Below are 26,407 nucleotides of genomic sequence, written 5' to 3'. Positions count from 1 at the left end.
CGTTCTTTTCGCCAGGCGCTATTGAGAAACTTAAGACAACCTGCGTTTGAAGCTGACTGCAGAACGATTGTACTGCCGCCAACGAACATTTTGCCTAAGAACCACCAATATAAGAGAAACGGGGGCTCGTACAGAGGAATATAGAGAGCTGTTTTTCCCTTGCTCTATTTGCAAGTGGAAGAAAAGGAATTTCGTGAGATATTTGGCCCGGTCACTATCAATGGACCACCTTGTATACCCAGTAGCACAGACGACATGCATTTCTGCCGTCATGACTATCTGAAGTTTCAAATGTTTCAAATGGCTCTGAGCACTATGGGACTCAACATCTGAGGTCATCAGTCCCCTAGAACTTAGAACTACTTAAACCTAACTAACCTAAGGATTCGAACCTGCGACCGTAGCGGTCACGCGGTTCCAGACTGAAGCGCCTAGAACCGTACGAGCCCTTATCGTTTAGGGATCATTCTCTGCAGTATGTTCTCATTTAGCAAACTCGTCCTGTGTATTTTCCACATTGTTAACTTGCCCAGTCTCATACGAATTTGTTTCAATAGAAGGTAGTGCTTATTTTTGGCGCACATCAAATCACTTTAAGGGGGCCGGAAACTAAAATTAGCAGTAGTCTGTATAACGGGATGCACATGAAGCGTGTTTCTTGGCACCTATGTAAAGCAGTCACAACTAGATGATGGAACACATGAGCGATTTGTTTACTAGGCATGATTATTTTTGTCTGCCGGCCGCTGTGACCGAGCGGTTTTAGGTGCGTCAGTCCGGAACCGCGCTGCTACTGCGGTCGCAAGTTCGAATCCTGCCTCGGGTATGGATGTGTGTAATCTCCTTAGGTTAGGTTTAAGTAGCTGTAATTGTAAGTCTAGGGGACTGATGCCCTCAGATGCTAAGTCCCATAGTGCTTAGAGCCATTTGAACCATATTTTAGTCCTTCTACATACCTGAGAATCAAGTCACCCTCCATCCATAACGGGAACGTTTAACGTGGAATCTTAACAGTGATGCAATGCGGTGTTTTTCGCAAACACAAATTGTTCTGGATGCACAAGTCATGTTGACTGCCAGAAATATACCACAGAATAAACGGAGAGTGGAAGCCAGTGCCACTGGATTCTTGCATCGACGCTTAATCCCGTTCTCTCCAAATCTAGGAACCATTTTAGAGACTGAAATACCAGCAAAACGAGGATATATATTCTTTATTTTGGCTCTGGGTTATTAAATGTCAATAAAGGCGGCGCCGCGGGTAAAACACTGGACTCGCATCCTAGAAGGACAGTGTTCGAATCCCATCTAGACCATCCAGAATTAGTTTTTCAGCGATTTCTTTCAACCAGTAAGTTTAACGCTGGTATGCATCCTTGGACAGGAAATCAAGAGATGGTTCATCATGCACAATAACGAAACGAAGGTTTGTACCTAAGCAGCGCCTCACTTTTCTCCCCTAAAAGCAATCAAGTGATCCGCTTGGAATGTTCGCTTAAGTCACTTGAAGTGACGGAAATACATAAAAATGGAAATATAAATGATAATGCCTTAAGAACGCGGCAAATTAACGAAGTCTCATTATAAGAATGCGACAAATTGACGAAAGCTCGTTGCACATTCCCTTCCAGCGTAGAACACGGCTGACCACGACAACCGAGAGTTCTCCTAAAACACACACGAACACAGAAGATGAAATCTTCACCATTAGCAACAATAAAGTAAGCAGTATTGTCCTCAAACAACAGCTAAAGATAACAACCTTGGCCATTACTCGTATGGGTAGGAAGCGTAAAACACGACGCCTCCGTGGCGCAATCGGCTAGCGCGTTCGGCTGTTAACCGAAAGGTTGGTGGTTCGAGCCCACCCGGGGGCGGAAATTTTATTTCTGTACAGATAGAAGTAGCTGATCGTTTCGTATATAATGGAGGTGAATACTTCGATCAAAAGCTGGGTTCGCCTACAAATCTGTCTCTAAATTTCCTTGTGCAGAAAGAATGTTCAAGTATTAGCTGGTGCAGACAAACGTATATTCAGTATAATAATCTACAGTTTTCTTTTTCGTCCCTTTTACAGTACCAAGTTTCCTTTTCATGCAGTTTCCATGTGGCTTCTTTGAGATCTATTGCCACTAAAACCATTTATTATAACAGTAACCTCGCCAGCCTAAAAGTAATATTCAAGAAAGGCAGCAGGAGTAAGCCACTAAATTACAGGTCCATATAATTAAAGTCGATATGCAGCAGGATTTTGAACATATATTGTATTCGAACTTTATGAGTTACCTGGAGGATTAACCTCCCCCTCACTTATCGACCTTAGTGACAGTGAAAAATTAAACAGCGTGTACCTAATGGAAATTTGGGAAAAGCAATCGTCACCGAAGTTAATCTGTCGGTAAAGAGGGAGGAAAGGGTTACATCTAAATGAAAGGAAAAATGCAAATGAAACTGGAGGAAATTAATTTTGAAAAGCGGTAGGTAAAGTTAATAAAGACAGTAAATGTGAGTCCAATACGTTAACAATTAACTAGCGGTAATTAGATATTTGAGATTTGGAGGAAATTACGTTCGCCAGTCCTATGGACAATTACTATAGTAAATGAAGAAGGAAGGTTATTACACATATAATTAGCACTAGAAGCGTGGCAACTGACGGTTGACACGTGTAGTGTGAAAACTGAAAGTTTGTCAGAAGTAATAAATTTCGCTACACTCTGACTTAATTTAGCAAAAGAATTAATAAAACCGGAAAATTGAAAGTTAATTTAGTGACTGAAATTAATAGTGAGCTTTGTTTCTGAAGCACATCGAAATTCAGTCAAATACGGTTAGTTTTGGGCTACCTCAACAATCATTTCAAAATTAATAGTGAGCTTTGTTTCTGAAGCACATCGAAATTCAGTCAAATACGGTTAGTTTTGGGCTACCTCAACAATCATTTCAAAAGCTACTTGAATCTACGCAATTTAGAAATAAGAGATTTAACTTTGAAGTTGAATTAAATGATTCTGAACAATTGACAATAGTAAAATTTAGTACGTACCAAGCTGAGCTGTAGTCACAGGTAAGCTAAAATATGGTAACGAAACTCGCACTCATAATTTGTGCTTGCGTAATCTAAATATTGTAGCCAGCTATGAATACTTTGACTAAACTTTGAAATTAAAGCAGTGAATTGGATAATATTACTTTAATGCTGGCGCTTGAATTTCAATGACAGTCGGGTTCATTCCGGAAAAGGAAGGGACCCTGCTTGGTAATGCAATTGGGACAATGAGCAACAAATGTTCATGCTAAGTTGCTGTAATTATAGTTACGAAAATGGAACAGTTTGAAAAGCTGAGGTCTGCCACACAGTTCTAAAACTTTACGTGCTTCCAGTCTTCCTTGTTGGTTGATTGAAGGTTTGAAGCCGTCGATCGAGGAGCTGGCGACAGTCACTCATTGTCGGCCGTCGCTGTTGCAGAAGCTGGATGTTGACGCGCTTTCTTCTCGACACGGTCACCAGGCGAAATGGGCTCTTTATGTGCGCCAGCTAATGTTTCCCGTCCGCGACACCGTGTCAGAAACTATCACAGCAAGTCGAGCGCAATTACATGCTGCCAAACCCCGAAAGCCCGGAAATTGGAGGATATGCATTTCCGGCGTTACAAAGAGAACGATCCATTGACACACACTCAACACGGATTTAGAAAACATCGTTCCTGTGAAACAGAATATGGTCTTTACTAACAAAAATTGTTGTGTGCTATTGACAAGGGATTTCGAATTGATTCCGTATTTGTAGATGTTGATAACATTTTTGGTACTGTACCTCACAAGCGGCTTGTAATCAAACTGCTTACTTAAGGCATATCGACTCGCTGATGCGACTGGATTCGTGAGTTCCTGTAAGAGAGCTCACAGTTCGTAGTAATTGACGGAAAGTCAAACAGAAGTGATTTTTGTCGTTCCCCAACGTAGTGTTAGAGGCCCTTTCCTGTTCCTTATCTATATAAGTGGTATAGGAGACCATGACCAGCCATCTTAGCTTGTTTGCAGATGGTGTTGTCGTTTATCGTCTAGTAAAATCTCAAGATCAAAACAAATTGTAAAACTATTTAGAACAGATACATGTGTATGGTGCGAAAAGTAACAATTGACCGCAAATAATGAAAAGTGTTAGGTCATCCATATGAGTACTAAAAGGAATCCATTAAACTACGGTTACACGATGAATCAATCAAATCTAAAGACCGTAAATTCAACTAAATGCCTAGGAACTACAATTACAACCAACAGAAATGGAAAGAACACACATAAAATGTAGTGAGGAAGGCGAACCAAAGATTGCGATTTATTGGCAGAAATCTTAGCAGGCGTAACAGATATATTAAGGAGACTGCCTAGCAACAGATCTATTAAGGAGACTGCCTTCGCTACGCTAGTCCGTCCTGCTTTGGAATACTGTTGACCGGGGCGGAATCTTTACCCGATAGAATTAACGGAGTATATCGAGAAAGTTCAAAGAAGAGCAGCACGTTTTATACCTCACGGAAATGACACAGGACCTGATTCGGACATCATTAAAACAAAGGCGTTTCTCGTTACGGTGGGATCTTCTCACGTAATTGCGATCACCAACTTTCTCCTCCGAAAGCGAAAATATTTTGTTGACGTCGTTCCATATAGAGAGAAACGATCATCATAATGAAATAAGAGAAAACAGAGCTCACACGGAAATATGTATAGCTGTTCGTTTTTTTCCGAGCGCTGTTCGAAAGTGAAATAAGAGAGAGTTATTGTGAAAGTGGTTCGATGAACCTTCTGCAAAGTTCTTATGGCTGATCTGCAGAGTAGCCAATAGGTGTAGATTTAGGTGTAATTTTCATAATCTTAGCTATAGTGCGTGTGTTTTCAGGTGCGTTGTCTATCATCCACGGTATAATAAAGCCATCCACAGTCAGATGTTGACGACGCTAACAACCACACGTCTTAACTATGGTCAGATTAAAATACTTGTTGAATTTCTAAGTTGGCTCAACACGAAGGACACCCGTGCTTAGGTTGAGCACCCAGAGATAGGAAATTTTATGCTTCCTCATTCGGAAAGAATGAAATGTTTTCTTTCCAAAGTTGTAAGTTGAAACACAGTGTTTGGCATGTTTAGCATTAAGCATCACTTCTCTGATGGCGCCGTTATCCATGGCATAATAACTTAACCTTCCTTCCTGTCTGTAATCGTCTTAATCCCTATGCCAGCAACAAGTAGTCGAGTGAACCTAACTGCGCAGCGAACTTACTGCCGTTTACCGAGTATTGTCAGCTCTGCATTCATGACTGGCAAGCATCCAAAACGGGGCAACATCCACACAAGGGAACTCATTAAAATGTCCGTCACTCAGGTACTGTGACCGCCACACCAATGAATGAATCCAAACCCGTTCGTCCCTTTCTCTGTGCTTAAAACAATTCTGCCTTATCGATTATGGATAAAACAGACACTGGAGATACGAAAAATGCGACAACTGATAGTTGTACAAATACGTAACTCAGTCAAAACAGGGGGATACAGAAACAGGTGCCGCAGCAGAAATCTTCATACTCAGCAACGTGACACAGTGCTTTACATAACAGTTTTGCAAAACAGATATAAAGAGAAATGCTATCTCGTCGAAAGTTAACATACTGAGAACAGTCGCAACAGTACAATTGAATCTCTCATTTCTAAAAGGGGACAACTCACTATTGAAAAATTATTCAGGCCAAAGAAAAAAGACCTTATTTAGCAATTCAGTCCTGAATCTCAACCTGCCGTGTGAAATCATTCATTTTCTGAAATGCGTAAGGTTAATATGGCATCGTCTGAAAAATATTTATAGCTGCTATTATGATTTTATCACTTCGGGTTTTCCATTTATAGCAATAAATGAGAAATCAAAAATATTTTAAAGCACTTCTTTAAATTACATGAAAGTAAGAACTTAAAATTTAGTAAATGACAGTATCTAGAATGCAATAATTGTAATGCAGAGAAAGTATGTCTATCTAGAGCGTACTACCACACACAAAAATGACCGTACATAATCATGAAATGAGGTACAAATAAATGAAAACCAAATACCTTATTGTTTCTCAATGCTTTTGAACCTAAGACACCGAACATGTTTCATATTAACTTTATAAATCTAATTGTTCACAAAATTGCGCTAAATTCACGCAAGAATGAGTACAAAACGTATTACAAATGACAGTTGTCCTCTTGCTTACAAAACTATTAAATTTATACAAAAATGAACGCAAATTATGTTACTAAAATTATTGGTTCTAGTCATTTTTCACTCATCTTCATCCACTTCTGTTGTAATCTCTGAAGCTTATTATAAAATCCTTAATACTTTCGGTCTGTAATATATTTCAGTAGTTTCTCAGTATCATTTTCCTTTTTACTGTTTATGGGAACTTTCCCATCATATCCTTCAGTTTTAGGATGCCAGACGTTCTTGTTGGGATAATACGTCATGGCTTTCACTAATGTAAGGGTAAGGAATTCGAGTCCTTCCATGTAAGACTTGTTGTTGATGTAGTTGTGGTCTTTAGCCCAGAGACTGGTTTGATGCAGCTCTCCATGCTACTCTATCCTGTGCAAGCTTCTTCATTTCCAAGTACCTACTCCAACCTACAACCTTCTGAATCTGCTTAGTGTATTTATCTCTTGGTCCCCATCTATTATTTTTACCATCGACGCTGCCCTCCAATATTAAATTTATGATCCCTTGATGCCTCAGAATATGCCCTACCAACCGATCCCTTCTCCTAGTCAAGTTGTGCCACAAATTTCTCTCCAATTCGATTCAGTACCTCCTCATTGTTTCCTGATCTACCCATCTAATCTTCAACATTTTTCAGTAGCACTACATTTCGAAAGCTGCAATTCTGTTCTTGTCTAAACTACTTATCGTCCATGTTTTACTTCCATATATGGCTATATGGCCCATACAATTGCTTTCAGAAAAGTCTTTACTCAGTGTTAGCAAACTTCTCTTCTTCAGAAACGCTTTCCTTTCCACTGCCAGTCTACATTTTATATCCTCTCTACTTCGACCATCATCAGTTATTTTGCTCTCCGAATAGCAAAACTCATGTTCTACTTTAAGTGTCTCATTTCCTAACCTAATTCCGTCAACATCACCCGACTTAATTCGACTATATTCCATTATCTTCGTTTTGCTTTTGTTGATGTTCACCTTATATCCTCCATTCAAGACACTGTCCATTCCGTTCAACTGCTCTTCCAGGTCCTTTGCCGTCTGACAGAATTACAATATCATCGGCAAATCTCAAAGTTTTTGTTTCTTCTCCATGGATTTTAATTCCTACTCCAAATTTTTCTTTCGTTTCCTTTACTGCTTGCTCAGTATATAGATTGGATAACGTCGGGGAGAGGCTACAACCCTGTCTCGCTCCCTTCCCAACCACTGCTTTCCTTTTGCGCCCCTCGACTCTTATAACTGCCCTCTGGTTTCTGTACAAATTGTAAATAGCCTTTCGCTCCCTGTATTTTACTCCTGCCAACCTCAGAATTTGAAAGACAGTATTCCAATCAACATTGTCAAACGCTTTCTCTAAGTCCACAAATGCTGGAATCGAAGGTTTGCCTTTCTTTAATCTATGATCTACGATAAGTCGTAGGGTCAGTATTACTTCAAGTGTTCCAACATTTCTGAGGAATCCAAATTATCTTCCACGAGGTCGGCTTCCACCACTTTTCCATTCGCCTGTAAGGAATTCGTGTTAGTATTTTGTAGCCATGGCTTATTAAACTGATAGTTCAGTAATTTTGACACCTGTCATCGCCTGCTCTTTTTGGGATTGGAATTATTATATTCTTCTTGAAGTCTGAGGGTATTTCGCCTGTTTTGATCACCAGATGGTAGTTTTGTCATGGCTGGCTCTCCCAAGTCTATCAGTAGCTCTAATGGAATGTTGTCTACTCCGGGGCCCTGTTTCGACTTAGGTCTTTTAATACTCTATCAAACTCTTCACGCAGTACCATATCTCCCATTTCATTTTCATCTACGTCCTCCATCTCCGCAATATTGCCCTCAAGTATATTGCCGTTGTCTAGACCCTCTATATACTCTTCCCACCTATCTGCATTCCTTTCCTTGCTTAGAACAGGTTTTCCATCTGAGCTCTTTGATATTCATACAAGCGGCTCTCTTTACCCCAAAAGTCCCTTTAATTTTCCTATAGGCAGTATCTATCTTACCCCTAGTGATATATGCCTCTACATTCTTACATTTGTCCTCTAGCCATCTGTGCTTAGCCATTTTGTACTTCCTGTCGATCTCATTTTTGAGACGTTTACATTCCTTTTTGCTTGGTTCATTTACTGCATTTTTATATTTTCTCCTTTCGTCAACTAAATTCAATATCCCTTCTGTTACTCAATAATTTCTGCTAGCCCTCGTCTTTTTACCTACTTGAACCTCTGCTGCCTTCGCTATTTCATCTCTCAAAGCTACCCATTCTTCTTCTACTGTATTTCTTTCCCCCGTTCTTGTCAATCGTTCTCTAATACTCTTTCTGAAACTCTCTACTAATTCTACTACTTATAAGACTTATCAGTTTACTTCTTTTTCTTTTTTTGAACTGTAGTTATAGCATAGTAACTACTGGGGAGCATATGATACCTTTTCCTAGTGCTTCTAACAATTGCTTCAACTAAGAGAATGACCGTTTAGAAGAAAGGGATCCGACACATTTTAAAATATACTACTTTTTTGTTTTTGTTGCATAAACGTTAAAGCGAACAAAGGCGACTTGATACGGTCATAAGTGTCATATAGTAATCTGGGTTAAGTACTTGGTCACACATTCCTAATTTTCCTTTCACGATGCCTAAGTCGTACTTCTCTAATGGAGAAATAGTGGTAGATTTTGTCAAATTTACCGCTGTCGGTTTAGAGCAATAGCATTCTTATAACCGTATAAGTGTGATATTGGCCTTCAAGTGCATTGCTGAAGAAGCGGAGTTCGCTCGTGGGGACACAGACAATTTAATGTCTTCCTTACCCTAGCCTTCAAGATGACAGCAAAACGTAATTTAATTTTTTTCATGTTTGGTATCTCAAAATTAAAAAAAACCATAGCATACTTAGAAATAATAAAGCTTACTTTTATTCCGTATTTTTGTATTTTCATCACTAATTGAAATTTCAAATTCTGACCTGGCCATCTTAATATCATATGTGGAATAGTTACCGGTAATCAACCCTTTTAACAAAAATTACCGATTGGGTCACCATGATTCTAGATCTGCCACTAGTTTATTTATAAAGCGTGACAAATCTTGTAGTTGTCCCCTATTAGAATCAACCGCAGAATTAAATCCGTTCTCTACAAGCAGCGAGGCAATGGTGACCACCAATTTTAATTCCAATCGACGCATCTATGTCTCAGGAAACTGAAATTGACAAAATCCCTATTTTCAAATTTTGATGAATTATCCCGTTTTAATAATAAGCGATTCAGTTAAAAGATTTTTAATTTAAGCAGCAACAGGCCACAAGTATGGTTTAAAATATTTATTTTAATCGATTCATTACCGATTTCATATTTGTTACAAATCCTTCTTTAGATGGCACTTACAGATGTCCTAGCTTTCATGCTGGGGCCTCGTTTTTTACTCTTTTCTGGTTTTGTGCACAAAAATAAACAAAAAAGTTTTTCTTTCACTATTCCATAAACTTAGGATAGATTTTTTTTCTTTTTACCTTCACACAAACATTTATGAATAAATTTTGAAATTAAAAAAATGTGAACTGTCGCGAAAACTTACTTGCTGTATATTTGTTTGTGTTGAATTCGTCATGTATTCTTGTTCTGCACTTTAAAGTTAACATAATTTTGCACATGCACTATGTAAGTGCTCCAGAGCTCACCATTCTATATTTTATGGCAGCACACACGCTCAACATTTACAAAAAGTGACCCAGCTTCACTTTAGTGAGGATTTAACAGGGTGCAAAGCGAAGGAGTTCCTGATTTCAAAATTAATTATCTCGAAAACTAAGATCGATAGTCGGGTGCAGCAAACGGTATGTTAATTGTGAAAGATGTAAGAAACTTACACAGAAATTTCGGAATAGTTCGAAAAACTGCTAACAGATGGTGCTGTACCTATCAACAGTGCGCCACAACTCAGAGCGATCAGTAGTTTCACCATTGAAACTTGAAAGAATGTTAGTGCACCGAAGGAAGACGTTGAAATCCTGTATTCCATTAAATAACGTGTTTTTGTGGCACTGGAATACCACCTGTTAGAATACAGTCTTTCGGCAATAAGGCGCAGTTTTCAAACACGATATAATGTTCCAAAAGGAACCGTTGCGAAAACTGTTCTCAAGCTTTTCATCAAATGGGCAGGAAGCTTGTTGGGCGGAGTTGTTTTTGTGGAAGGAGACCAGACAGCGAGGTCACCGGTTTCATCGGATTAGGGAAGGACGGGGAAGGAAGTCGGCCGTGCCCTTTGAAAGGAACCATCGCGGCATTTGCTTGGAGCGATTTAGGGAATTCACGGGATTGAACCGTCGTCCTCCCGAATGCGAGTCCAGTGTGCTAGCCACTGCGCCGGGCAGTAAGCGTGGCTGATGATCTAGCGAGGAACATTGGCCCCAAGCAAACTGTAGCTGCCCCTGACAATGTCGTCACGATTTCTGGAATTATTCAGCAAACTCCTAGGAAATCTGTCCCAATAATTGCAGCAGTGGCTGGTTTGGAGTGTTCCAGCATGCAGAGAATAATGACACAGGGTTGGCATACACTTCATTCCATTCAAAATCCAAAGCCAGCAGGCCACATCTGTACCAGCTGTGCGACACCGTTTTAATTGGCTGACACTTGCTAAAACAGCAGATTCTAACAATTTCTGTGGTACTGCATATCAGTTATTATTCTGTTTACTCGAGTGACTATTGTTTAGCTCTCTGTGGAGTGTGACGCAAACTGAAAGTGCTTCATTACACGAGAATACCTGAGTGGGATTTCTGTTCCTGGCTTGGGAGGAAACGGATATCTTGATTCGTGTTGTCTTGTGTAGAGGTAATTTGAGCGCTGAACGCTGACAGAAAAGGCTAAGTGGGCCATGGGTTCCTCACAGGCTGCTATAGGCTAAAGAGGGGCTGAGAAGAGACTTGTTTTCCGCAGAAGTGGACATATACTGCCGTGAGAGAGAGCAGAGCGTACTAGCGCCAGTTTATGATCCTGGAAGTGGCAGAATCTCTGTAGCGCAGAGAGAGTGGGTGGGAGGTTGCTCTCTGGTGGGAGGGGAAAAATTTCAAACTAGCATGTCTGAAGAAACAGCATTTGGGTGGAAGAAGGAGAAAGAAAATGTTCAAATGTGTGTGAATTCCTAAGGGGCAAAACTGCTGAGGTCATCGATCCCTAGACGTATACACTACTTGAATTGGGTTAGGCTTAGAACAACACACACACACACACACACACACACACACACACACACACACACACACACACACACCCATGCCCGAGGGAGGACTCGAACCCCCGGAGAGAGCGGCCGCGCAATCCGTAACATGGTGGCTCTAACTGCGCGGCGACTCCGTGCGGCAAGGCGAATAATATCTTTTTAGTGTTAAGCAATGCGTGGTGTCACAAACGATGACCGTGAGCTGACCTCCGAGGAATCATCTCATAGGAATCGCCAAGGTACACTTCCCACTAAAAAAGCAGAGACGCATTTTTGTTTGATGGAGTGCTGAGGATGTAGGAGAGAAAATGAAGCCTTCCATAAATTTTTCTGAAAGGTGAGCTTCAAGTGATTGGCTAGCAGATTCATGACCTATGTAGGGGGAGGTAATGTTTTTGTAACAGCCACTGCGATTTGTCACCTGAACCCAAACGTAGATGCAGCATGTCCATGTAGGAGTGGAGTATGACGTTAGCAACGACTTCCCTCATGGGATCGATCGAGAATACATCCATGCTGGGATCGATCGAAGACAGGTCGCTCCGGGGATCGAGCAAGATACTGCGCTGGTGAGAGACACACTGGAGAATCTTGCGGTTATGTAACAGAGTTATTATTCTATTTACTCGAGTGACAATTCTTTAGCTCTCTCTGGAATGTGACACACACTGAAGCGCTTCTTTACAAGAGAATTCCTGAGTGGAATTTCTGTTCCTGGCGAGGTAGCAAACGCAAATCTTGATTCGTGTTGTCTTGTAGTCTGGGAGTCTGCAGACAGCATTTAGCATCCACTGAGTGGCCAAGGCTCCAGAGAGCAGATCATCGGCGCTGCGCAACTACTAGGTGATATGTGCATTGCGGTTCGGTGGATAGGGAAACACAGGAAATGTGTTGAGTTCCATCTAGTTGTCCACTTAGTGGATACTTGGGTATCATCATTTGTTGCAGGTCGTGGTTGACGTTTCACATGTGGCTGAACACTTCCTGTTTCCTTAAATAAGGTAACTTTCCGGCGAACGGTCCTGACACTTGGTTGATGTCGTCCAGAATACCGAGCAGCATACATAGCACACGCCCGTTGGGCATTTTGATCACAATATCCATACATCAACACGATATCGACCTTTTACGCAACTGGTAAATGGTCCGTTTTAACACGGGTAAGTCCGCAGCTCGTGGTTGTGCGGTAGCGTTCTCGCTTCCCACGCCCAGGTTTCCAGGTTCGATTCCCGGCGGGGTCAGGGATTTTCTCTGCCTCGTGATAACTGGGTGTTGTGTGACGTCCTTAGGTTAGTTAGGTTTAAGTAGTTCTAAGTTCTAGGGGACTGATGACCATAGATGTTAAGTCCCATAGTGCTCAGAGCCATTTTTTGCTTCACGAAGCAAATACCGTCCGCACTGGCGGAATGTTACGTGATACCATGTACTTACACGTTTGTCACTATTACAGCGCCATCTACCACAAAGCGAAAAAAGTGGTCCAACTAAAACATTCATATTTCTTTACGTACTACACGACAATAACAAATGTGGGTTCCTACTTTAAAAAAAAAAAAAAAACGCAGTTGGTATCCATTTGACCTATGGCAGCGCCATCTAGTGGGCTAACCATAGCGGCATCTGGTTTCCCCCTTCAAGCTAGACGAGTTTCGTTCTTTGTAGATTTTCGTTTGATGGTCATTTCGTGAGGTACTTGGCCCAGTCACTATCAATGGACCACCCTATATTTTACTAACTGTCAATTTGTAATGCAAGAAATAAGCTGTACTGTTTTTATGTATCAGAATATGAACATCCATGTAAATCTGAATTTTACAATAAAGGTATAGGTAGTGAATGCAAAATGCCTATTTTTTTTTAAAATGAGACGCCATTTGAAGTGTGCTATGGCCGTCTTGCACTATGGCAGTATTTTTCTGGATTAAAAGATGAGGAGGTCTCTCGGAAGTTATTTAGGAAGGAGATGTTGGATCTCTGTTTGCTCATTCCGAATTGGATGAGGGAAGAAGTTCCTATGTATGTAGATCTATGTGTCCTCTATAAAATTCACTGTGCCATCCTTATGCAGGTTATTTTGTATTTCATGCACTGTTCAAATGACTCTGAGCACTATGGGACTTAACATCTGAGGTCATCAGTCCCCTAGAGCTTAGAGTACTTAAACCTAACTAACCTAAGGACATAACGCACATCCATGCCCGAGGCAGGATTCGAACCTGCGGCCGTAGCAGTCGCACGGTTCCGGACTGAAGTGCCTAGAACCGCTCGGACACTGCGGCCGGCTCATGCACTGTATGATTGTTTTATGTGACATGGTTGGAAATGGCTGAATTGCTGCAGTTAGTCGTTCGTAGGGTATCAAGGTGTTCTTTAAACCTTGTTTCAGAAATTGAGCCGTTTGTCCACTGTAAAATTTAGGTCAGTTATTACAGTTCAATTTATAAAGTCGAGGTCTTTTTTTGAGAATGCTAACGTGTGTAAAAGCTGATTTTGACGTTCTTCTTTTTGACTAGGTTGAAAATTTTATGTGGGAATGGGGCTGTGTACGGTATGACAGTATACTTCGTTGGTTTTGTGTCTTTCACAGCTGCTTTAGATGTCGTTTGGTGGAGAGACCTTAACAGTTTCTGCCGTTAATTTCTGAGAGAGCTTATCTGTTATTGAATCTTCATTCTTTTTGCTGTTCGGTGATGTTGGGGGGCACTTTATGCCTATGACCTTGAACTGAGATGGCTAAAACGGCGAAGCGGCTGTCCATGGCAGAGTACCTACAGCTGCAAGACACGCTTGGGGGGTGGCAACGGTGTGGAGACGAACGTTGTCTCGTTGACATAGGGCATGGGCGTGGGCGATCACTAACGGCAGAGCATCGGCTGCAGGACCTCCTCCACGAGCCGTACGGCTGACACCGGGCCCGTTAGGAACACTAACGGTGAACGGGCACCACAGGTCATCGCTCCACACCATCGCACGACCCTGGCCGGATTGTCGTGTGAGACAACAAGCCGCTTTCGGTGACACTCTACTGTGCCTCCAGACAGAAACCGTTGCTCGTCGCTTTCAACGGAGGAGAGAGACTGGTCACTGAGGATGAACTGTTGCTGGTGTTCAGGGCCCCTTCCAGGCACGAAGCTGCATGGGAGTGAGTGGCAGTAGGATAGGTGATATTTTTAAAAGTATGGGAGATTCGAAATGTCGATGTTTGAAAACTGTCTCTATCGGCGCTCGACATACCGAAAAAACATCGAATTATCGATTTATAGACGAATATATATCGACGTATAGGGATATAAAAATATCGGCTGCACATCGGAATACACTGCCGGTTTTTGAGCTGTATATTTAAGTACTGATTTATTATTAGATATTCTGTACATCAACAAGCTAGCAGCCTGCTTACCCCCCTTAGAGCAAGAATTGAAAGGAAAACTATTGTGGTGTGCGACAGGATTGCAGTATTTTACAAATTGTGGGCAGGATTACAACAAAACCAATAACTTATTATTAGCGTTACATGAGGTTTCATTTAATCGCTGCCTCTCCCGGCTGAAGATACTTATTCTGTTAAAGAAATCCCCACCTGGGAATGTGTACCAATGTTGTGTGTCAAGCAGTGTAAATGGCACTAAATATTTGCACAAGAGTGATCTCATACAGTTTACGGTAGTATTATTCAAGGTGGCAACACTTTTCCGTAGACAAAATGAACTATTCTTACACACAATACCACACGCACACCACACTAATGTATTATTTCCTCTCAAAAAAATTTCATAAAAGTTCTTACAAAATAATCGGGGTTTATAAATTAGCAGAGAACAATTTTATCACGTAAGATGATGATTGCACCATATTTAAAGATTATTCACAATCTAAGTCGAATTTATTATTTCTGAGTGGGTTCTGGGTCACAAATACATAATTATTATTAAATTGACAATCAAGATCATGTCTGCTTAGCAGTTTGATTTAAAACTGCCACTCTAATATTTTGCTAAGATGGCGGGTAATATAAGACAATCACTTACCGAATCTGGTTCAGGCATTGTTTTACTATCAACAAATAATGTATGTTAAATCTTTTCGGTACCCTTACTATATGCATTAACATTTAAAAATATTTCTCCATGTTAATCACTTATTATCCAGGATTCAGCAATAATCCGTGCTGTAGCTCAATAGAGCTAATGGCTGCGCTCCTTTGAAGCTGATCAGAAAACTTAACATTAAACATGATGAGAATCACAATGAAATAAAACTCCTTCAAGAAGATTAATTTCAATGACAGATCTCTATTATTCAAATATTAAATTAGCAACAAAATACAGTTTTTATCGACCTCAGTGCTACAAGACATTAATTACGTCCGATCATTACAACAGTTCGAACAACAAGAAGGATTATTCTAGAAGAATCATAGATAACAAAAGATGGAGATTTCCATTACCTTTTTCCACGAGTATTGTCTGAGATATAATTTTTCATAGAAAAAAAAATTATTATGTCACTGACAGCAATTATTCATTATTTTGGTATCGATGAAGTCCCTTTTTTATTAATGTCATCAGAATGTTCATTCACGTTCCATACACAATGCTGTCGTGATTATTGTTCTGAATAAATTATAGTCGTGGATATTACACGATGCACGTTCGACCTGCCAGTTAGCCGAGGGCGCTAATGCGCTGCTTCCTGGACTCGGGTAGCCGCGCCGGCCCCGGCGGCTTAACGACGGACGCCGGTGTGCCGGCCAGGCTGGATGTGGTTTTTAGGCGGTTTTCCACATCCCACTAGGTGAATACTGGGCTGGTCTCCACGTCCCGCCTCAGCTACACGGCTCGCAGACACCTGGACACATTCGCACTGTTGTATGGATTACACTAGACACATACAGTTGGGGTACACTAACTCCGTCCTGGGGGTATGGGATGGAGGCAGGAAGGGCTTCCGGCCACCCCTTCATTTAACCTTGCCAAATCCGATTAACCATGCCGGCCATGCGTCATTGCGGGAAAAGGCACAAGCGAAAGAAAATGGTTCAAATGGCTCTGAGCACTATGGGACTCAACTGCTGTGGTCATCAGTCCCCTAGATCTTAGAACTACTTAAACGTAACTAACCTAATGACATCACACACATTCATGCCGGAGGCAGGGTTCAAACCTGCGACCGTAGCAGTCGCACGGCTCCGGACTGCGCGCCTAGAACCGCGAGACCGACGCGGCCGGCAAGCGAAAGAAAGAAAGATTACATGATGCACGTTCACGCTTAGCGATAACGACTTTGCTAATAATGGTGACAGCTTGTAAGTGGCACAATAAGATGTATCCTATGGGTCCGCCGTTCCATATCGTCGCATATCGGATTTGTCTGGAACACTTCATGTCGACTTATCTGTTTTTTTTTTTTGTTTTTTTTTTTTTTCATTTCTGCAAGCGCCAGCAACCTAGCAGTTGTAGTGGCAAAACTGTGTGGTGAAGTTAAACGTACCAGTTGGTAGGTCGGAGCGCCTATTACGTCAGCATTTCCTCTCACACGTCTCCAACCACCTCAAATGCCAGTCTTGGCATATAGATTTTTATTCGTCATTTTCAGCAATTGTTTTTGAAGAATGCCAATGTGAAGAAATAGCACAATAGTTGCTTTAAACATTGTTTTTTAACGCAACTGGTGTGCTATTTCTTTACATTGGAAAATATCTTGTTATTCCATTGACACCGCCACTCCTCTGTGCAATCAGACTTCTTTGTGCCACCTATATTTCCTTCACACAGGCAAAGAGAAAGACTGGACTAGGTGAAAGCTCAAAAAATAGTAAGACTTTTTCACAAAGTGAAAGAAAATTATGTTCTACTACAATTTCAAAAGAGCCATTTCAAATACTAGGGTTGGAACTCAAATAGTGGAAAGTATTTATTCACAACTGATACAAAATAGTTACATGTTTGCACCTGTTACTGTCATTCAGAGTAGTAACCAGCGTTTTGTAGAACCCGTTGCCAGCTATGTGGATGGCGTAATATACGTTTATCAGAGCCTGTTCGGTTTATTGTGAGAATGGAGCGGTCTAAAGTTATGGTGATTATCGTGTACGACTGTGATGGTGTTATCCTAACGCATTACGTTCCTCCATGGCAGATCGTCATGCACAGTATCACCTGAGACCAGCTTTCCGAAAGAAACGGCGACACTTTCTGCGCAACCCACCCATCAATACGCGGGAGCATACAGCGCAAGCTGTGGCTGCTCTGTTCGGTCGATGGGACTGGGAAGTACTGTACCATCCAAGATACTCCCCGGACTTAAGTCCTTGTGACTTTGATTTGATTCCGAAGATGAAGGAACCACTTCGCAGCATTGGCTTCAGAACTGTTCCATAGATTCGACAGGCAGCTGACCGCTCCATTCCCACCACCAACAGAACAGGCTCTGCTAACGGTATGCTACACCTTTCACATCGCTGGCAACAGGTTCTACACAACGCTGGTGACTACGTTGAAGGACAGTTGTGGTGTCACCGCCAGACAACACACTTGCTAGGTGGTAGCGTTTAAATCGGCCGCGGTCCGTTAGTATACGTTGGACCCGCGTGTCGCCACTATCAGTGATTGCAGACCGAGCGCCGCCACACGGCAGGTCCAGAGAGACTCCCTAGCAATCACTGCCTACATACGCTCTCATTTGCAGAGACGACAGTTTAGCATAGCCTTCAGCTACGTCTTTTGCTACGAGCTAGCAAGGCGCCATATTCAGTTACTACGTATCCTGAACAGATATTGTGAATCATGTACCGTCAAGAGCGACGTTCATTATTAAGGGATTGAAGTTAAGTATCACACTAATTACGTCCGCTTTCTGAATTCTCATTCCTTGTCATGTTCCACACCTCACGTCAGTATAGTTCTTCCCTCCTCACGCCTGCCTGCGTGAGCTAAAACGCGTGCATTTCGGCCTCCTCTTGTAACCCGGTGTTGGTTCTTCTGCCAACACAACAACAGTAACAGGTGCAAACGTGTAACTCTTTTGTATCGGTTATGAATAAATAGTTGCCACTATTGAAGTTGCAAACCTCGTATTTACCGAAAACTGCGAAAAAATATAAAAAGGCATTGCCATTTCGATTTCGATATATCGCTGTATATGTTCGCCTTTCCATGGATCGATACCTACAGCAAAATATCGATATACCAGCATATCGATAGTTTATGAACAGGTCTAGGTGGCAGGAGCCATAACTTTCGGCGTGAGGCGAGTTCGGCGTCGTGCAACCGCCTACCTCTTACCGCACCACTTACGGACGGCCAGCGGAATATCACATACCATTTCCGTTAGATCTGTTAGCGCGTGGCGCATAGTCCTCCTTCCTTGTGATGCGTGTCGAACGTCTATATCGTCCATGTTGTGCACGCGTGGCTTCCCGTGTCCTTCGCCAGCAACAGTGTGCAATGGTAGTGGCGAGCGGTGTGATGCGCTTTATCGCGATAGGACCACCAAGCCTCCCGCAGTCCGACGATGCGGCCCCTCTCGTACTCGCCTAACTGGTTAACCCACTGTCGAGCATGTTGTTTGAGTACAGTGCACGATCAGGTGATGGCCTAGAGAAGCTACTTGCTGTCGCACTGTCCGGCATGGCTGTTTGGTGCCCTCTTTAAATCAATAGGTGGGCACGATGACACAGTCCCTCCCACGTTCCGTGAGTGCGTGGCCGACAGTGCAAAAGTATGTTGAACGTGAGCCGTGTCGCGAATCGACCTATCGCGCCACGCTTTCGTGTGCGCTTATCTTTCCTAGAGTGCGCCAAGGGCGACTTCTAGCAGGTCTCTGGCGAGCTCTCCCTCTCTCAGACAGTCCGCAGAGGAGACAGGTGGTGCCGTGCGGAGTGGCCGCGCGGTTTGAGGCGCCATGTCACGGATTGCGCGCGGCCCCTCCCGTCGGAGGTTCGAGTCCTCCCTCGGGCATGAGTGTGTGTTGTTCTTAGTATAAGTTGTTTTAAGAAGTGCGTAAGTCTAGGGACCGATGGCATCACGAGTTTGGTCACTTAGAAATTCACACACATTTTAGACAGGTGGTGCCTGGCTGGAAATCTCGGGGGGGGGGGGGGGGGGGGGGGAGGGAGAGGGTTACGGAGCACCTGGCGGCCCGGGATTGGCGGCTGTGCTCTACACGGAAGACACGTGGGCCGCTTTCGACAGTAGTATCACTAGCAGAGGGGCTATTTCCGTTGCGTTCTAACGACTAGTGCAACAAACCTCCGTCTGCTATATTGTACACGCCGTCACGGACCTGAAGCTGCCTGTTTACGTCTCCTTTGATACCCGCTGAGAAGCTTGAAGACGTTGTTTTTTATTTAGCAGTGCAGCAGCGCTTTTGTAACTGCAATTGCGACAAGTTATACCAGCCGAGTGTCAAGCAAGTTGCGCTGATTTGGGTAATGCTCGTTGACTGGACGGACGTCCGAGAGAAGATGATACCTGCTAATTATCATCTTGCTATTTAAATATTCCATTTGTTTGACAAAGTTAAGCCTCCCGTGGCAAAATTTCCTTCTAATTACAAGCTTGCTGTTTATTGCGTAGGTCCTTTGGTGAGACAAGTGTATAAAGGGACACAATCTCGTATTCAGCAAATTTTTCCGTCGTGAATAGCGTTAAGTTTGATGTGCGACTTTTAACGCTCCATCTGAGTTCTTCCTGCAAGCCTTGAGAAGCTGGTCCAGCCCAGGCTCTGTCAGTATTAATGGAATTGCCTTTTTAAGACTGGTATTGCGGATCTTGCATCTAAAAAGAATTATACTTCTTTTAAATGAGAAAAAATTATACTGACATAGTGTAGCTCTCCGTTATAGCGCATGGTGCCAGAATTCTTTTTTACTTCTTCTTCTTACCTTGTAAAACACAGTGGAACTAAAGGAAAGAGTCCAGAAAATCTCTAAATCTACCCCTGAGTGTGAGGCTCAGGCATTTGTTGTCAGACCAATTGCGCGTCTTAATTTTATTGTATTTATAACAATAATCTTTTGTATATTTTAGAACCAATTGATTTGGGCTTCTGGGCGGCTTTCTTGTGGAATGCCACGGGTTCTGCCGCCCGGTGCGAACCTCTTGCAATACCAAAAGGTTGCTCCCAATATTCTACATAAATTTTACCTTCAAATTTCTTATTACTATTCTTGTACACGCAGAAGTTTCGCCTTCAAATTTTTTATTACATTTGTTGTATACGTCTTCTTTTCTTAAAACATTCTGATTTAAATGCCATTGGATGTGCCCAGTTAAAGTTCAGTTCGGTGTTACTGTGAATTTCTGTATATTATTTCACGCACTGCTAAAAGGTTTTGAGAGTGGATCGATGTTATTTAAAGCCGATACCGTTAAGATTACGTAATTTTACTCTCAAATGCTCATCACACCTAAATCTTTGCCTTGAGTGCTCTTAATTTGAAAATTCGATTTTGAGGGCCACCTTTTTAAGTTTGCTGATTTATCTGGGAGTTTGTAATATCAATACGCTGTAATTCAAGTGTGCATTAACGTATGATATTCATTTCCCATTTGCCCAGGCCTTTGTTGTCCTTCCTTGTTGAGGCGTTTCAGCATGGAAACACAGCTAACGGCTGGTAAAACTTGGTTTTAATTGACAAAACTGTCGGTTTCAAAGCTCACAGAATAAGAATTGTAACACAATTATAAGCAGTATTGCATTTTTTTCTGCTGTAAATAATTGAAGATTTATACTCCCAGAAATTATTACATTAATTCGTAATAGATGAACTGAACGTTCTTAGTCAAAGTATTTCCATTCTGAGAACATTGTCATTAATTAGAAAAGTAGACGGACGATGGTTAATTGAGAATGTGGTCCATGTAATATCCTCTAAGTATGTTGCCGGATAGATTGAACCGACGTACTGGTCATCCATGCAACTGGAAGTATCTGTAAGAAAAGAAAACAGTGTTGAAGGCTAGAATCAGTTTCGAAAATATAGCTCATAACATAGTTAACGGGGAAAATAGAGCAAGACCATACGTAGAATCTAGAATAAAACAGGCACGCCATTTTCTTACGTACATCGAATTAATCACGTAAGTTGCAAAATTAGGCCCTGCCTCGTCCGGCCACCAGACACTAACTGTCCATGTAAATAAAAGCTATCAGATGGACGCTGTGTCGCAATGTACACGTGACCACGTGTGCTGGCTCACTCCCTTGTATCAAAAGTATGATACTGAGAATTTTTTCTCATTTATAGTTAACTGTACAGGCAATGAAAGTTTGTCAAAATACACTCCTCGAAATGCAAAAAAGAACACATTGACACCGGTGTGTCAGACCCACCATACTTGCTTCGGACACTGCGAGAGGGCTGTACAAGCAATGATCACACGCACGGCACAGCGGACACACCAGGAACCGCGGTGTTGGCCGTCGAATGGCGCTAGCTGCGCAGCATTTGTGCACCGCCGCCGTCATCGTCAGCCAGTTTGACGTGGCATAAAGAGCTCCATCGCAGTCATTAACACTGGTAGCATGCCGCGACAGCGTGGACGTGAACCGTATGTGCAGTTGACGGACTTTGAGCGTGGGCGTATAGTGGGCATGCGGGAGGCCGGGTGGACGTACCGCCGAATTGCTCAACACGTGGGGCGTGAGGTCTCCACAGTACATCGATGTTGTCGCCAGTGGTCGGCGGAAGGTGCACGTGCCCGTCGACCTGGGACCGGACCGCAGCGACGCACGGATGCACGCCAAGACCGTAGGATCGTACGCAGTGCCGTAGGGGATCGCACCGCCACTTCCCAGCAAATTAGGGACACTGTTGCTCCTGGGGTATCGGCGAGGACCATTCGCAACCGTCTCCATGAAGCTGGGCTACGGTCCCGCACACCGTTAGGCCGTCTTCCGCTCACGCCCCAACATCGTGCAGCCCGCCTCCAGTGGTATCGCGACAGGCGTGAATGGAGGGACGAATGGAGACATGTCGTCTTCAGCGATGAGAGTCGCTTCTGCCTTGGTGCCAATGATGGTCGTATGCGTGTTTGGCGCCGTGCAGGTGAGCGCCACAATCAGGACTGCATACGACCTAGGCACACAGGGCCAACACCCGGCATCATGGTGTGGGGAGCGATCTCCTACACTGGCCGTACACCTCTGGTGATCGTCGAGGGGACACTGAATAGTGCACGGTACATCCAAACCGTCATCGAACCCATCGTTCTACCATTCTTAGACCGGCAAGGGAACTTGCTGTTCCAACAGGACAATGCACGTCCGCATGTATCCCGTGCCACCCAACGTGCTCTAGAAGGTGTAAGTCAACTACCCTGGCCAGCAAGATCTCCGGATCTGTCCCCCATTGAGCATGTTTGGGACTGGATGAAGCGTCGTCTCACGCGGTCTGCACGTCCAGCACGAACGCTGGTCCAACTGAGGCGCCAGGTGGAAATGGCATGGCAAGCTGTTCCACAGGACTACATCCAGCATCTCTACGATCGTCTCCATGGGAGAATAGCAGCCTGCATTGCTGCGAAAGGTGGATATACACTGTACTAGTGCCGACATTGTGCATGCTCTGTTGCCTGTGTCTATGTGCCTGTGGTTCTGTCAGTGTGATCATGTGATGTATCTGACCCCAGGAATGTGTCAGTAAAGTTTCCCCTTCCTGGGACAATGAATTCACGGTGTTCTTATTTCAATTTCCAGGAGTGTATGATGATACTTTAAGTCCAAGAGACTATTCAACATGTGGTGTGTACTACCTGTCTTGTATCTAAAAATTAGACTCAAAAGCTGCGACTTTTCTTTTCTATGAAGGATTACAATACTTGTGATACTATGTCCCTCTTCCCGTAGGCGCGAGTTTAATGCAGACCTGGACTTCGTTAAATTAAGATGTTCCTGGAATCTTTCACTGAAGGACTTAACAGTTTACCCTGCGCATTTTTACGGCCAATCGTCGTATTTGATACAATAAACAGAAATTGGTTTTAGCCTTCAGCACTGTTTTACTTTCTTACAGATACTTAGAATTGCATGAATAGTCAGTATATCGGTTCGATCTACCCGACAACATTCTTAGAGGATATTACATGGAGCACCCTCTCAATTATCCGTTGTTCGTCTAACTTTTTAATTAATGACAATATTGTCAGAGTGGCAATACCCTGACTAATAATATTAGGTTCACCTGTCACGGATAAATGCAATAATTCTTGCGAGTATAAGTTTCCAAATATATATATCTTAAATACGTAAGTTACACATGAAGATATGGCTGTCAGCCGGCAGGGTCATACGTTCCCGGGTGATCAGTCCTGAGGTGGCGTCGTCTCGTCGCAACGTTTCAGTGGGTTTCGTAGAAATCAACTTCAAGAGATGGCTTCGGTTGAAGATGATGAGTACGAAACTCATCGATACGTCTCGACAAGATGACCCCACCACTCAGATGACCACCCGAGAAGATCTGAATACTGGAACACGCCGAGAGAGCCTCCAATCGCGTATACCGGTAGTGCTGGTCAACTGAAGACAAGTTTTCCCAGCTGTCAGTGGTGTACTACTTCATCATCAGCTGCGGGTGCCTCTCATATGAAATAATCGTAGTTAGCGCAAATGTAATCTTTGGCATTGCTGAAGGTGTGATGATGATGATTAGCTTGTGGGGCGCTGAACTGCGTGATCATCAGCGCCGGTACAAAGTTCCAATTTTTACACAGTGCACGGTTTTTTCTGTCCAATCTAGCCCTTGTCACGAATGATGATGATGAGAATGTTGAAATGATGAGTACAACATAAGCACCCAGTCCCCGGGCAGAGAAAATCCCGAACCCGGCCGGGAATGGAACCCGGGACTCCGTGATCTAGAGGAAGCAACGCTAGCCATGCTGACGGTGTGCTGCTTACGCACCCAGTTTGCAACAAATCGTCATGTACTTCATGGTGCAGCTCTTTTTATGAGGATCAGTGAATTACAAAAGTAGGCAAAAACGTTAACAGATTGTAATCAGTGTGAAAACAAACGACGATATTTAGATGAAACAAAGAGGAAAATTAAATTAGAATTAAATGCCTAACAAACGAAATATATCGTGATGAGCTATCTGTAATTGTTATTGCTGGAATAAATCACAGCGTCTTGGAGATAGTGCCATCACACATCGCTAGACCATGGGCCGATCCACATATCGAGCAGAATCCGAGATGTGTCGAGTTGTGACGTAACTGTTGGAACAGTTGGAGTCGTACTTACGGACAGAAGTAGCGGTTAGATAAGCGCGTTGTGATGTACACGGCCGTCGCCTCCGTGGCGCAATCGGCTAGCGCGTTCGGCTGTTAACCGAAAGGTTGGTGGTTCGAGCCCACCCGGGGGCGGAAATTTTATTCTAGAGGGAAAGGAAATAACGACGCCAACGTATTGTACAGACACAGGCGCAGCGAAACGAAATAAAGGCGAGCCGCGTGTTAGTCATCGTGCAAAGTTTTGTATACTCACTTATGGTGCCCAGTTGTTTTGTTCTATCAACAACTCCTTTACTTCGCCAATGTCCATTTCGATGCCATGACACCATAAACGCTTAACACTTATTTGCTGATTCCTTTTGCGTATCAGCTAAATATGCGTTTATGGTTTGTTAACATGATAACTGACAATGTGGTTCTCATTGTGCTTGCAACTGAATTACTGCCTCTTATGAAATCAAGATAGTCGGTGACGGTCGTAACCGATAATTACTTTGCTGAAATAATGTGATTCCGCCAGACAACGAACCTTTCGTATAACGCGAGCTTATATAGAGAGGAAGAAGCACAGAAACAATTTTTGAGTGCCGTTTTAATCTTACGAAATCGTGTTAGGAGAAATTCTGACAGTTACTCATGATGTGAAAGATTGTATGTAGTCTAGGCAAACATAATGTTACACTTATAGGCTTGAACGCTTGATTCATAGTAGATTGATAAAAATAGGACCGACAGGAATAACAATAAAGAGATCGTATAAGGTCGACCTCTAAGTTATCAACAGCAATAACGTAGTTTCGTCGGCACAGAATTTGATGCAACGTTATTTCGGGTTTCTTAAGGCATTTCTGAATGTCAGTCTAGAATTACCGTTAGAATGACTACAGAATTATGGCCACAGATACTAAATATAATACTTCCTAACAAAGAAGAAATTGCAATGTGAAGTTGCTTTCAGCACGCTTTGCTCATTTCCCAACCTTTTTTCGTAATACTAGTCCTGACCAAAATTATTGGCACAGCATATGAACGTTTCAGCGATATTTTTCTTCTTCACGGAAGAAGCTAGGTCCTCATTCATTGTTTGCTGCTGCTGTTGGATCCATTTTCTGTAGTGTCACGTTCTCCTTCTCGGGACGCTGTCCTTGGGTGATGTATTTAAATTCAGCAGCTCATTGAAGTATTGACCCTAGCACAGATGTCATGAAGTAACTGAGATCTGATGTCAATCTGATGCTTTGTGTGGTCCCTTATGAACTCTCACACATTTGAACATTTGTCGATTGCAGTACCGAATAACATTACTGACCCGCCGTAAGCGCGTAATCCACATCATTCTACATTTATTTCATTAACTATTGTTAGTTAATTGGTTCCTCCTGACCTCAAAGTGGATAGAAAAGTCCGTATCTAGTAATGGTAGGTGCGTTTTCCATAGAAGTTCTATTCCAGTTGTTTCACCTTCAAGTGACAACTCATGTGATAGCGATGCACACATATACAGTTACCGGTAGTATGGTGTACATAAGGTATAAAAGGGCAGTGCATTTGCAGAACTATCATTTTTACTCAGTTGATTCTTGTTGAACGGTGTCCGATATGACTATGGCCCCAAAACGGGAATTAACAGACTTTGAACGCAGAATTATAGTTGGAGCTAGAAGCATGGGACATGCAATTTCGGAAATCGTTGAG

At 42.7% G+C, this 26,407-nt stretch overlaps 2 non-coding genes across 2 annotated transcripts; both read left to right on the top strand.

The window, feature by feature from the left end:
- Nucleotides 1-1,803: 1,803 nt before the first annotated feature.
- Nucleotides 1,804-1,877, top strand: Trnan-guu (transfer RNA asparagine (anticodon GUU)). Its single transcript has one exon. It is a non-coding gene; the product is annotated as a tRNA-Asn (tRNA).
- A 22,893-nt stretch (nucleotides 1,878-24,770) lies between these two features.
- Nucleotides 24,771-24,844, top strand: Trnan-guu (transfer RNA asparagine (anticodon GUU)). The gene has a single exon. It is a non-coding gene; the product is annotated as a tRNA-Asn (tRNA).
- Nucleotides 24,845-26,407: the final 1,563 nt, after the last annotated feature.

The sequence above is a fragment of the Schistocerca gregaria genome, chromosome 1 (genome assembly GCF_023897955.1).
Source record: "Schistocerca gregaria isolate iqSchGreg1 chromosome 1, iqSchGreg1.2, whole genome shotgun sequence".
Taxonomy (NCBI): domain Eukaryota; kingdom Metazoa; phylum Arthropoda; class Insecta; order Orthoptera; family Acrididae; genus Schistocerca; species Schistocerca gregaria.
This window is presented reverse-complemented; position numbering and strand designations above follow the sequence as displayed.